At 57.7% G+C, this 10,000-nt stretch overlaps 1 pseudogene; it reads right to left on the bottom strand.

Moving 5' to 3' along the window:
• Positions 1-8,242: 8,242 nt before the first annotated feature.
• LOC132937758 (large subunit ribosomal RNA) overlaps positions 8,243-10,000 on the bottom strand; it is a 2,809-nt pseudogene continuing 1,051 nt past the window's right edge.

Raw genomic sequence — 10,000 nt, 5'->3', positions numbered from 1 at the left:
CTCACGTGCGCCCAGAAATTTCGCCTACTGTCCAATTCAACGCCCAGATACCTAACTGAACTCACAGCCACGATGTCCTCTGTCCCGAAGGGAACAGTGAACCCCGGCCGCAGCCCTCCTTTCAGGGGGATCGCTTGAGACTTGCTTGCCGAGAAGGTTAGACCTCTTCGGCTCGCCCACTCGCGCAAGGCGCCGAGCGTCGCTCTCGCTTTCCCCTGAATTTCTTCGAGATCGGAGCCCGCAATAAGAACCGCCAGGTCATCCGCGTACGCGACCAGTTTGACCCTATCGTCCGTGTTGGTGACCAACGCCCTATCCATAGATAAAATTCCAAAGACTTGGCCCTAACTGTGAGCCTTGAGGGCAGCCTCTGGTGAGATCCGCGAATGCTGTCGCTCCCTCCACCGAGAGCACCGCCCTTCTGCCCGTCAGATAGCTCTGTATGATAGATCTAGTTGCATCGGATGCCCCCAGATCCATCATGTCCCTAATCAGAACGTTCCATCTCAGGTTGTCGAAGGCTCCTGAGATATCCAGAAAGACTCCTACCACCATCTCCTCACTGTTGTCCACCCAATCCAGACACGACTTGATCGCGCTGATTGTGGACTTACCGACCCTGAAAACCATGTTGCTCTGCTGAAAGAGCGCCCCCCGTTTCCTCCTCAAGCCTGTCCACCACCAGCCGTTCCAGCACTTTTGACGGTGCCGAAAGCAGGCTGACTGGTCTATATGACTTAGGAAGACTCGGGTCTCTGTCCTCTCCCTTCCTGATGATCACCACCTCTGCTGTCTTCCAACAGTCCGGAAATTCCGACTTCCTGAGGCACTCTCTCAGGACGTTGGTCAGCGGCAAGCCGATGACGCCCCACGCCTTCCTGAGTACCCCAGCGGTGATCCCATCCCAGTCCCGGAGCTTTGTTAGGGGCCATCCTCCAGACAGCCGCCTTAACCTCGGCCTCCGTGACCTCTGGTCTCACTCTGTCCTACTCTCTCAGCCTCAAAGATAGGAGCAGCCCTGTCCCTAGGGATTAGGCTCTCCAACAGACACTCGGCCGTCTCCAAAGCCGTCACCGTGAAGGTTCCGTCTTCTCGAAGCACAGCGTTTGGTACCCTACTCTTAGAAGATCCATTCCTAGCCCAACGATAGACCGGGCCCCAGATGTCCGAGTTGCTGGAGGTAGCGAACTTCCTCCACGACTCCATCTTGGCCTTCCTAATCTTTTTCAGGTGCTCGTTCCTGAGCACTCTGAATTGGTCCCTATCCGAGACTTTATAGTCCATGGTGCGTCTGAAGTTATTGAGGCGCCTTTTGGACTCTTCGAGTCCGGCGTCCCACCATGGCGGTTTCATCCTGACGGATTTACGGGAGCGGGGCATGGAGGCCTCCATGGCATGCCCGAGAGCACGCGTAAGAGACTCCGCTACCTGTCCGCAACCGCCCACCATGGTCTCATGTTCACCAAGAACTTTCTGGGCCAGAACCCACCTAAACCTATCCCAGTCGGCTTTCCTAACATTGAATCGACTTTTCCCTACCGCGGGTCCCTCCGACCCTGATCCGACGCGGATCTTGAATCTGATGGTCCTGTGGTCGCTGTCGGTGACATCGAGCACTTCCCATTCAGAGACTGAGTTCGTCAGTGAACCCCCTCTCGTCAGCGTAACATCTATGTTCGATGCCCCCATACCCGGCCTCTCGTACGTGTCGAGGTGGCCAGGCTGGTTGTGCACCGTCAAGTGTTTCGCCGCGATCAGGGATTCGACGTGGGTCCCCCGGGCTGAACCCGAGTTGTTGCCCGGCCGACTGAACCATTGCGGCGAGTGCGCGTTCACGTCGGCCCCTATCACGACGTCTTGGTTGACCCTATCAAGAATATCACCTAGCCTGTCCGTAAAGATGCGTGTCGGGATGCTGTACTTGAAGTAAGCTGACACGAACACGACCGCCTGTCCATGTCTCTTCCTGAGACTGGCCACGGCGCAGAACCTATCGCTGAGCCCCTGCAGGGCTACCACCTCGATGTCCTGATTTAGGACAACTATGGCAGCCCCTGCACAGTAGATAGGGACAGGAGTCTCCGGGTTTTGTGGCTCTCGCCTACCGCCATCCGTCCGTGCCTTAGCGCTGGGCGCTACTTACGGGCGGAGGTGGAGCTAGGACGTCGACGGCTAACCGCCTACGGCCTAGGGTCGTCTGTGGACCACCAGCACCGGGCCCCGGAGGGCCCGTACCTTTTCTGAGGGCCGGAATGACTCAGTTAAGTGCCACCTTGGGTACCGGACCTCCCACTAGGTGTTGTGGTTTATGTACTACTATCTGGCGCCTGTCCCACAGCCACCACGTTTCAGCCGAGGTAGGCTCCTCAACCTTGAGGGGCACCACGCACAGCTCCGGCTGGCCGTATCTGTGCGCGGTGGGGCTCCCCTCTCCCGTGGTACTGACTAGGTTTTTGGTTGATGTCAGTGGATCAACCCGGGGCGTGGCCCCTACCACTATTTTGGCTCCCCAGCCGGCTAGTGGTGGGCCTTGCGGTGGAGATTCGGGCCAGCGCTTACACGCTAACCCCGGGTCCCCACCAACCCCTCCGTCGCCTGTGACGGAGCCTACCTAGCCTGGAGAATACCTACTCTATCCGAAGATCTTTTGGCCTCGATGGCCTCCCTAGCAAAGCGACGCAGTGCACAGTAGTTTGACCTAGTGTCCAGTAACACCTTGGTCTCACACGGCCATGCGTCCTCGCCCACAAGCCTGATGAGCCTTGCTCTCTCAGCAGAGAGCACAGGGCATCTGAAGAGCACGTGGTCCACCGTCTCGTCCTCAGTTTCACATCTGCACGCGCCCGTACCACGCAGGGCGAAAGACTCCAACTTGGAGTTGAAGTCTCCGTGACCCGTGAGGAACTGGCACACGTAGTGATCCACCTCGAGAGGGAGAGCCAGTCTCCATCTTATGTCGGGAAAAATAGCATGGGTCCAACGACCCTTCGTGCTATTATCCCACCTATCCTGCCAGATGTCAATGATCCTATCCCACTGGTTGTTCATCTCCTCCTCTGAGATTTCACCAGCTTTCCTTTTGATCCTAACCACATGCCATCGGATTTCCAAATCTAGAGGCAGCTGCCCAGCAACAACCTGCAACGCATCCGTTGAGGTCGTTCTGTATGCCCCTGTTAGAGAGAGAAGGGCCCTCCTCTGCTTGCTGCCGAGGAGTTTTATCGCCTTCGCCGTGAGGACTCCTTTCGACCAGATCTCCGCAGCGTAAGTGATACGAGGCAGGAAGACTGCCTTGTATATTACGGCGGAGGTGGACTGTCGGAGACCCCAGTCCGCAGACGATGCCGCTCTAAGCCTACTGTACAGAGAGTCGGACTTTCCGGCCACGCCGCTCACGTGCGCCCAGAAATTTCGCCTACTGTCCAATTCAACGCCCAGATACCTAACTGAACTCACAGCCACGATGTCCTCTGTCCCGAAGGGAACAGTGAACCCCGGCCGCAGCCCTCCTTTCAGGGGGATCGCTTGAGACTTGCTTGCCGAGAAGGTTAGACCTCTTCGGCTCGCCCACTCGCGCAAGGCGCCGAGCGTCGCTCTCGCTTTCCCCTGAATTTCTTCGAGATCGGAGCCCGCGATAAGAACCGCCAGGTCATCCGCGTACGCGACCAGTTTGACCCTATCGTCCGTGTTGGTGACCAACGCCCTATCCATAGATAAATTCCAAAGACTTGGCCCTAACTGTGAGCCTTGAGGGCAGCCTCTGGTGAGATCCGCGAATGCTGTCGCTCCCTCCACCGAGAGCACCGCCCTTCTGCCCGTCAGATAGCTCTGTATGATAGATCTAGTTGCACCGGATGCCCCCAGATCCATCATGTCCCTAATCAGAACGTTCCATCTCAGGTTGTCGAAGGCTCCTGAGATATCCAGAAAGACTCCTACCACCATCTCCTCACTGTTGTCCACCCAATCCAGACACGACTTGATCGCGCTGATTGTGGACTTACCGACCCTGAAACCATGTTGCTCTGCTGAAAGAGCGCCCCCCGTTTCCTCCTCAAGCCTGTCCACCACCAGCCGTTCCAGCACTTTTGACGGTGCCGAAAGCAGGCTGACTGGTCTATATGACTTAGGAAGACTCGGGTCTCTGTCCTCTCCCTTCCTGATGATCACCACCTCTGCTGTCTTCCAACAGTCCGGAAATTCCGACTTCCTGAGGCACTCTCTCAGGACGTTGGTCAGCGGCAAGCCGATGACGCCCCACGCCTTCCTGAGTACCCCAGCGGTGATCCCATCCAGTCCCGGAGCTTTGTTAGGGGCCATCCTCCAGACAGCCGCCTTAACCTCGGCCTCCGTGACCTCTGGTCTCACTCTTCCTACTCTCTCAGCCTCAAAGATAGGAGCAGCCCTGTCCCTAGGGATTAGGCTCTCCAACAGACACTCGGCCGTCTCCAAAGCCGTCACCGTGAAGGTTCCGTCTTCTCGAAGCACAGCGTTTGGTACCCTACTCTTAGAAGATCCATTCCTAGCCCAACGATAGACCGGGCCCCAGATGTCCGAGTTGCTGGAGGTAGCGAACTTCCTCCACGACTCCATCTTGGCCTTCCTAATCTTTTTCAGGTGCTCGTTCCTGAGCACTCTGAATTGGTCCCTATCCGAGACTTTATAGTCCATGGTGCGTCTGAAGTTATTGAGGCGCCTTTTGGACTCTTCAAGTCCGGCGTCCCACCATGGCGGTTTCATCCTGACGGATTTACGGGAGCGGGGCATGGAGGCCTCCATGGCATGCCCGAGAGCACGCGTAAGAGACTCCGCTACCTGTCCGCAACCGCCCACCATGGTCTCATGTTCACCAAGAACTTTCTGGGCCAGAACCCACCTAAACCTATCCCAGTCGGCTTTCCTAACATTGAATCGACTTTTCCCTACCGCGGGTCCCTCCGACCCTGATCCGACGCGGATCTTGAATCTGATGGTCCTGTGGTCGCTGTCGGTGACATCGAGCACTTCCCATTCAGAGACTGAGTTCGTCAGTGAACCCCCTCTCGTCAGCGTAACATCTATGTTCGATGCCCCCATACCCGGCCTCTCGTACGTGTCGAGGTGGCCAGGCTGGTTGTGCACCGTCAAGTGTTTCGCCGCGATCAGGGATTCGACGTGGGTCCCCCGGGCTGAACCCGAGTTGTTGCCCGGCCGACTGAACCATTGCGGCGAGTGCGCGTTCACGTCGGCCCCTATCACGACGTCTTGGTTGACCCTATCAAGAATATCACCTAGCCTGTCCGTAAAGATGCGTGTCGGGATGCTGTACTTGAAGTAAGCTGACACGAACACGACCGCCTGTCCATGTCTCTTCCTGAGACTGGCCACGGCGCAGAACCTATCGCTGAGCCCCTGCAGGGCTACCACCTCGATGTCCTGATTTAGGACAACTATGGCAGCCCCTGCACTACCGTCCCTACTGCTGAGAACCACTTTCGTGGCGCGGTAGTCAAAACCTAGCAACTTGTCTCCCGAGGTCAGCACTTCCTGAAGCAGAAGCACCTCAACCCCGTTAGCCCTGCTGTAGTCCAGTATCTGATCTGAGACGAGATGATTCCCGTTCATGTTCAGTTGGACTACACAGTAGGTCGAAGAGATCATTTTGAGCCGAAATCTGTCCTACGGGCAACCGTGATGGTCGCCTTGTGAAGAGCCACACAACCGCTGTGCCCCGACTGAGCAGCCAGGCCACAGTTGGCGCACTTGACCGGCACGCTCTTGCAGTCCTTGGCCCTATGGCCCTTGACCGCGCAGCGCCCGCAAGTGTCCACCGTCTGCACACACTTCAGAGCCCTGTGACCGAAATGCTGGCACTTGAAGCACCTGACTACGTCAACGTACTCCTTGACCTTGCACTTGGCCAACCCGATGAAAAGACTCTTTCCTACCAGAGTCTTGAAGGCGCTTGGTCTAACCGAGCAGACCCACCAAACAAGCTCGTCCGTCTTGGGCCCCTTCATGAAGAGGGGGGACCACGGCCTCCTTGTCCAGACCAAGCTCCGGGTTCTGATCCACGATCTGGCCCGCGAGCTTCTCCTTAGGAATTTCCCTATCCACGTCATACACTAGTACGGTCGGCCATCTCGCACTCTCCTCTCTCACACCCTTACCGTCTTTTTCCATGGCCTTCAAGGCCGCATACGTGGCCTCGTCAGCCGGCCTAACCACCAGATCTCCTCTCGGGAGCTTCGCAGAGCCGCCAAGCTTGGGCACCGCCACCCCCTTGACCAGATCGGCCCAGAGCTGTTTCTTGGCCTCACTGGCCCCAGCAGCCCCCACCGAGACGACGAAGGCGCGGGCCGGAGCCCTCGCCTTCTCCCTCTCGATGGCCTTAGCCACCTTCTTGGAAGTGGTGATGGCCACTCTCGGCTGCTCCTTGGGCTTCTCCTCATTCTTCTTCTTCTTCTTCTTTTTCCTTTTGCTCTTCCTGCTCACAACCTCCACAAACGGCTGCTCCTTTACCTTTCCCTTCACCTTCTCCTTAGCAGCCGCAGACTTGGCCTTGGCCTTGTCCTCGACCTTCTTCTTCTTCTTGGGCGGAGATGGCGCAACCGTCCTCTCCACCACAACCTCGCGCACCTCAGGTCTCGACTGAGACCGCCTCGCCTCCTCGACCCTACCTTGCAGAACCGTGTTCTGCCTATAGGCCTCATCGAGCAAGGCCTCATACCTTTCCCTGATCTCCAAGATTGTCCGCAGAGCGGCCGCCGAAATCTTTCGCTTCTCCTTCTCTGCCAGAAGGAGCGCGTCCAGGTCCCTACCAAATATTCCTTGCCTTTTGAGGAAAGGATGAAATACCAAAGGAGGAGCATTCAGAAATGCCTTCCTCCTCTGGACCGTCCACCCTCTTCCTCTTTTGTACCTTGGCGACGGTGTCCCCCCTCTGGGGACCCCCGCCGCCGGTGCACCCGCCCTTACCTCTTCCAGGCATCCCCCCTCTTCGTCGGTCAGTTCCATGTCAGACATGACTGACCGCGCTCTTGGACTTAACCTAAATACAACTATCGAGCCTACCTACCCTAGTGGCAGCGCCTTTTCCTCCTTTGCGAGTGGGGAGTACTAACGGCACTGGAACTATGCTACCTTAACCTATATAATATAATCCTAACACCTTACCTGATGGCGGCAGCGCAGCAACGTGTTCGCCCTAAGGCTTATACAGACCGACTCAAAATCGACACCGGTCTGTTCGCGGGAATTTTAACGCGCCACTCGCGTACGCGCACGCACCGCGCACTCGCCCCACCAGAGCGTTGCACTGGGGGGGGACCGGGTTGTACGCACTCGCACGTTCACCGCGCGCCCGCACACTTGCTCGCGCACTCGCAGTTTCCCGGGGGCGGTGACCACTCAGGCCGCGCGCACTCGCACGATCCTAAACACCGCGCGCCGCACGTACGCCACTCGGACACGTCACGCGTTGGCGTCGGTCCGCGCGCACCCGCACGATCCGCCGCGCGTCTCTCGCCCGCCGGAACTTTGATCGCCGCTCCTGGGGCCGCAAATCGCTGCACGAAAACGCAGCTCGGGCCCGTCGATTTATCTTAAAAAAGACTATTCGACTGTCCAAACCGCGATGTCGTACCTCGATTCTGTGACCTTCTGTTCGCTCGCGAACTTTTTGAGCCTAACTTCGGCACTGAAAGTCGAACTTTCGCGCGGCCTACACCAAAATTAGCGCTAGAACAGCACGAATTCAACGGTGTATCGTCCGACGCGAAATTCGCAATACAGCCCGAGAAATCGCTGATAGGGTTTTGCCGGTCGGGCGTAAACAAAGAGTTTACGCTTGCGACAGACTAAAAACGCCCTCACGCCTCGCTAACCTAACCGATTTTCGCGCTCGATGCACCAGTAGAAGCGTCTACTCGAGACGAATCTTTTGGTACTAAGAACGCAAAAATTGAACTACTCTAACCCGTTCGGAACTTGAGTTGTACACGGAGCACCTCAAAAACACGTCCGCACTGTATGGCTGTCAGACCAACACTTTAGTAGATAGGGACAGGAGTCTCCGGGTTTTGTGGCTCTCGCCTACCGCCATCCGTCCGTGCCTTAGCGCTGGGCGCTACTTACGGGCGGAGGTGGAGCTAGGACGTCGACGGCTAACCGCCTACGGCCTAGGGTCGTCTGTGGACCACCAGCACCGGGCCCCGGAGGGCCCGTACCTTTTCTGAGGGCCGGAATGACTCAGTTAAGTGCCACCTTGGGTACCGGACCTCCCACTAAAGTAGATAGGGACAGTGAGAATCTCGTTAATCCATTCATGCGCGTCACTAATTAGATGACGAGGCATTTGGCTACCTTAAAAGAGTCATAGTTACTCCTGCCGTTTACCCGCGCTTGCTTGAATTTCTTCACGTTGACATTCAGAGCACTGGGCAGAAATCACATCGCGTCAACACCCGTCCCGGGCCATCGCGATGCTTTGTTTTAATTAGACAGTCGGATTCCCCTGGTCCGTGCCAGTTCTGAGTTGACCGTTACATGGCTGTCGATCCGGCTACGCGACCGACGCCGCGGCGGCCGGACCGCCCGGTGACGGCGAACCGACACCAAGGCGATCGGCCGGCCGCGACGCGGCCAGCGACCGAAGCTCGGTGGTTCCACGGTCGGCGGACGGCGACGGGCCCGCGGCCGCCTCGAGGCTCCCGGTCCGAAGACCGGGCGCGCGGGCGACGGCCGGGGTGTCGCCAAAACCGCCTACGCTTCTACGACGACCCGAACCCGACAGCCACGCTCCTCAGAGCCAATCCTTATCCCGAAGTTACGGATCGGTTTTGCCGACTTCCCTTACCTACATTATTCTATGCGGCTAGAGGCTGCTCACCTCGGAGACCTGCTGCGGATATCGGTACGAACCGACGCGAAGACTCCGCGTGGCCCTCTCTCGAATTTTCAAGGTCCGCGTGGGGATCACGGACACCGCCGCAACGAGCGGTGCTCTTCGCGCTCGCGTCCCTATCGCCCGGCTAGAGGATTCCAGGGACGTACAACGCTCACAGAGAAAAGAGAACTCTACCCAGATCCCCCGGCGGCTTCTTCGAGTTCATTCTGGTTACCCAGACGAGACAAAAGAGCCCCGAACACTAGGGAGCGGTTCCGCGTCGGGTTCCGGAATACGAACCGGATTCCCTCTCGCCCCAAGGGCGATTCGAAAACGCCTTCGCCCGTGGTACGAGGATCTCTCCCCGGGCTTAGGATCGACTGACTCTTGGACAACGGCTGTTCACAAGAAACCCTTCTCCACGGCAGCCCCCGAGGGCCCCTCTCGAGTATTTGCTACTACCACCAAGATCTGCACCGACGGCGGCTCCAGGCGGTCTCGCGACCTGCCCTTCGACGCACACCGCCGCGCCATCCTACTCGTCGAGGCTTGCCGGGACCGACCGCCGCGAGCGACGACCGGCCCCACTATGCCGTCGACGGCCGAGTATAGGCACGACGCTCCAGCGCCATCCATTTTCAGAGCTAGTTGCTTCGGCAGGTGAGTTGTTACACACTCCTTAGCGGATTCCGACTTCCATGGCCACCGTCCTGCTGTCATCAGCAACCAACGCCTTTCATGGTCTCTGAATACGCGTCGATTTCGGCGCCTTAACTCGGCGTTCGGTTCATCCCGCAGCGCCAGTTCTGCTTACCAAAAATGGCCCACTAAGCGCCTAGGGTTCCGTCGCCGGCTTCGCACGCGGTTCACGCGGTGTACCAGGTAAAGCCGGCGATCTCACCCATTTATAGTTTGAGAATAGGTTGAGGTCGTTTCGGCCCCAATGTCCTCTAATCATTCGCTTTACCGTATGAGACATCCTCCGTGTTACGAGCGTGTTGTTACCGCGCCGTACAGCGCGGAGTCCCACCGGCGTCCGTACGCCCGCGAACGGGCGGGACACATCGGCGCCAGCTATCCTGAGGGAAACTTCGGATGGAACCAGCTACTAGATGGTTCGATTAGTCTTTCGCC

Source organism: Metopolophium dirhodum, chromosome 1 (genome assembly GCF_019925205.1).
Source record: "Metopolophium dirhodum isolate CAU chromosome 1, ASM1992520v1, whole genome shotgun sequence".
In the NCBI taxonomy this organism is placed as follows: domain Eukaryota; kingdom Metazoa; phylum Arthropoda; class Insecta; order Hemiptera; family Aphididae; genus Metopolophium; species Metopolophium dirhodum.
This window is presented reverse-complemented; position numbering and strand designations above follow the sequence as displayed.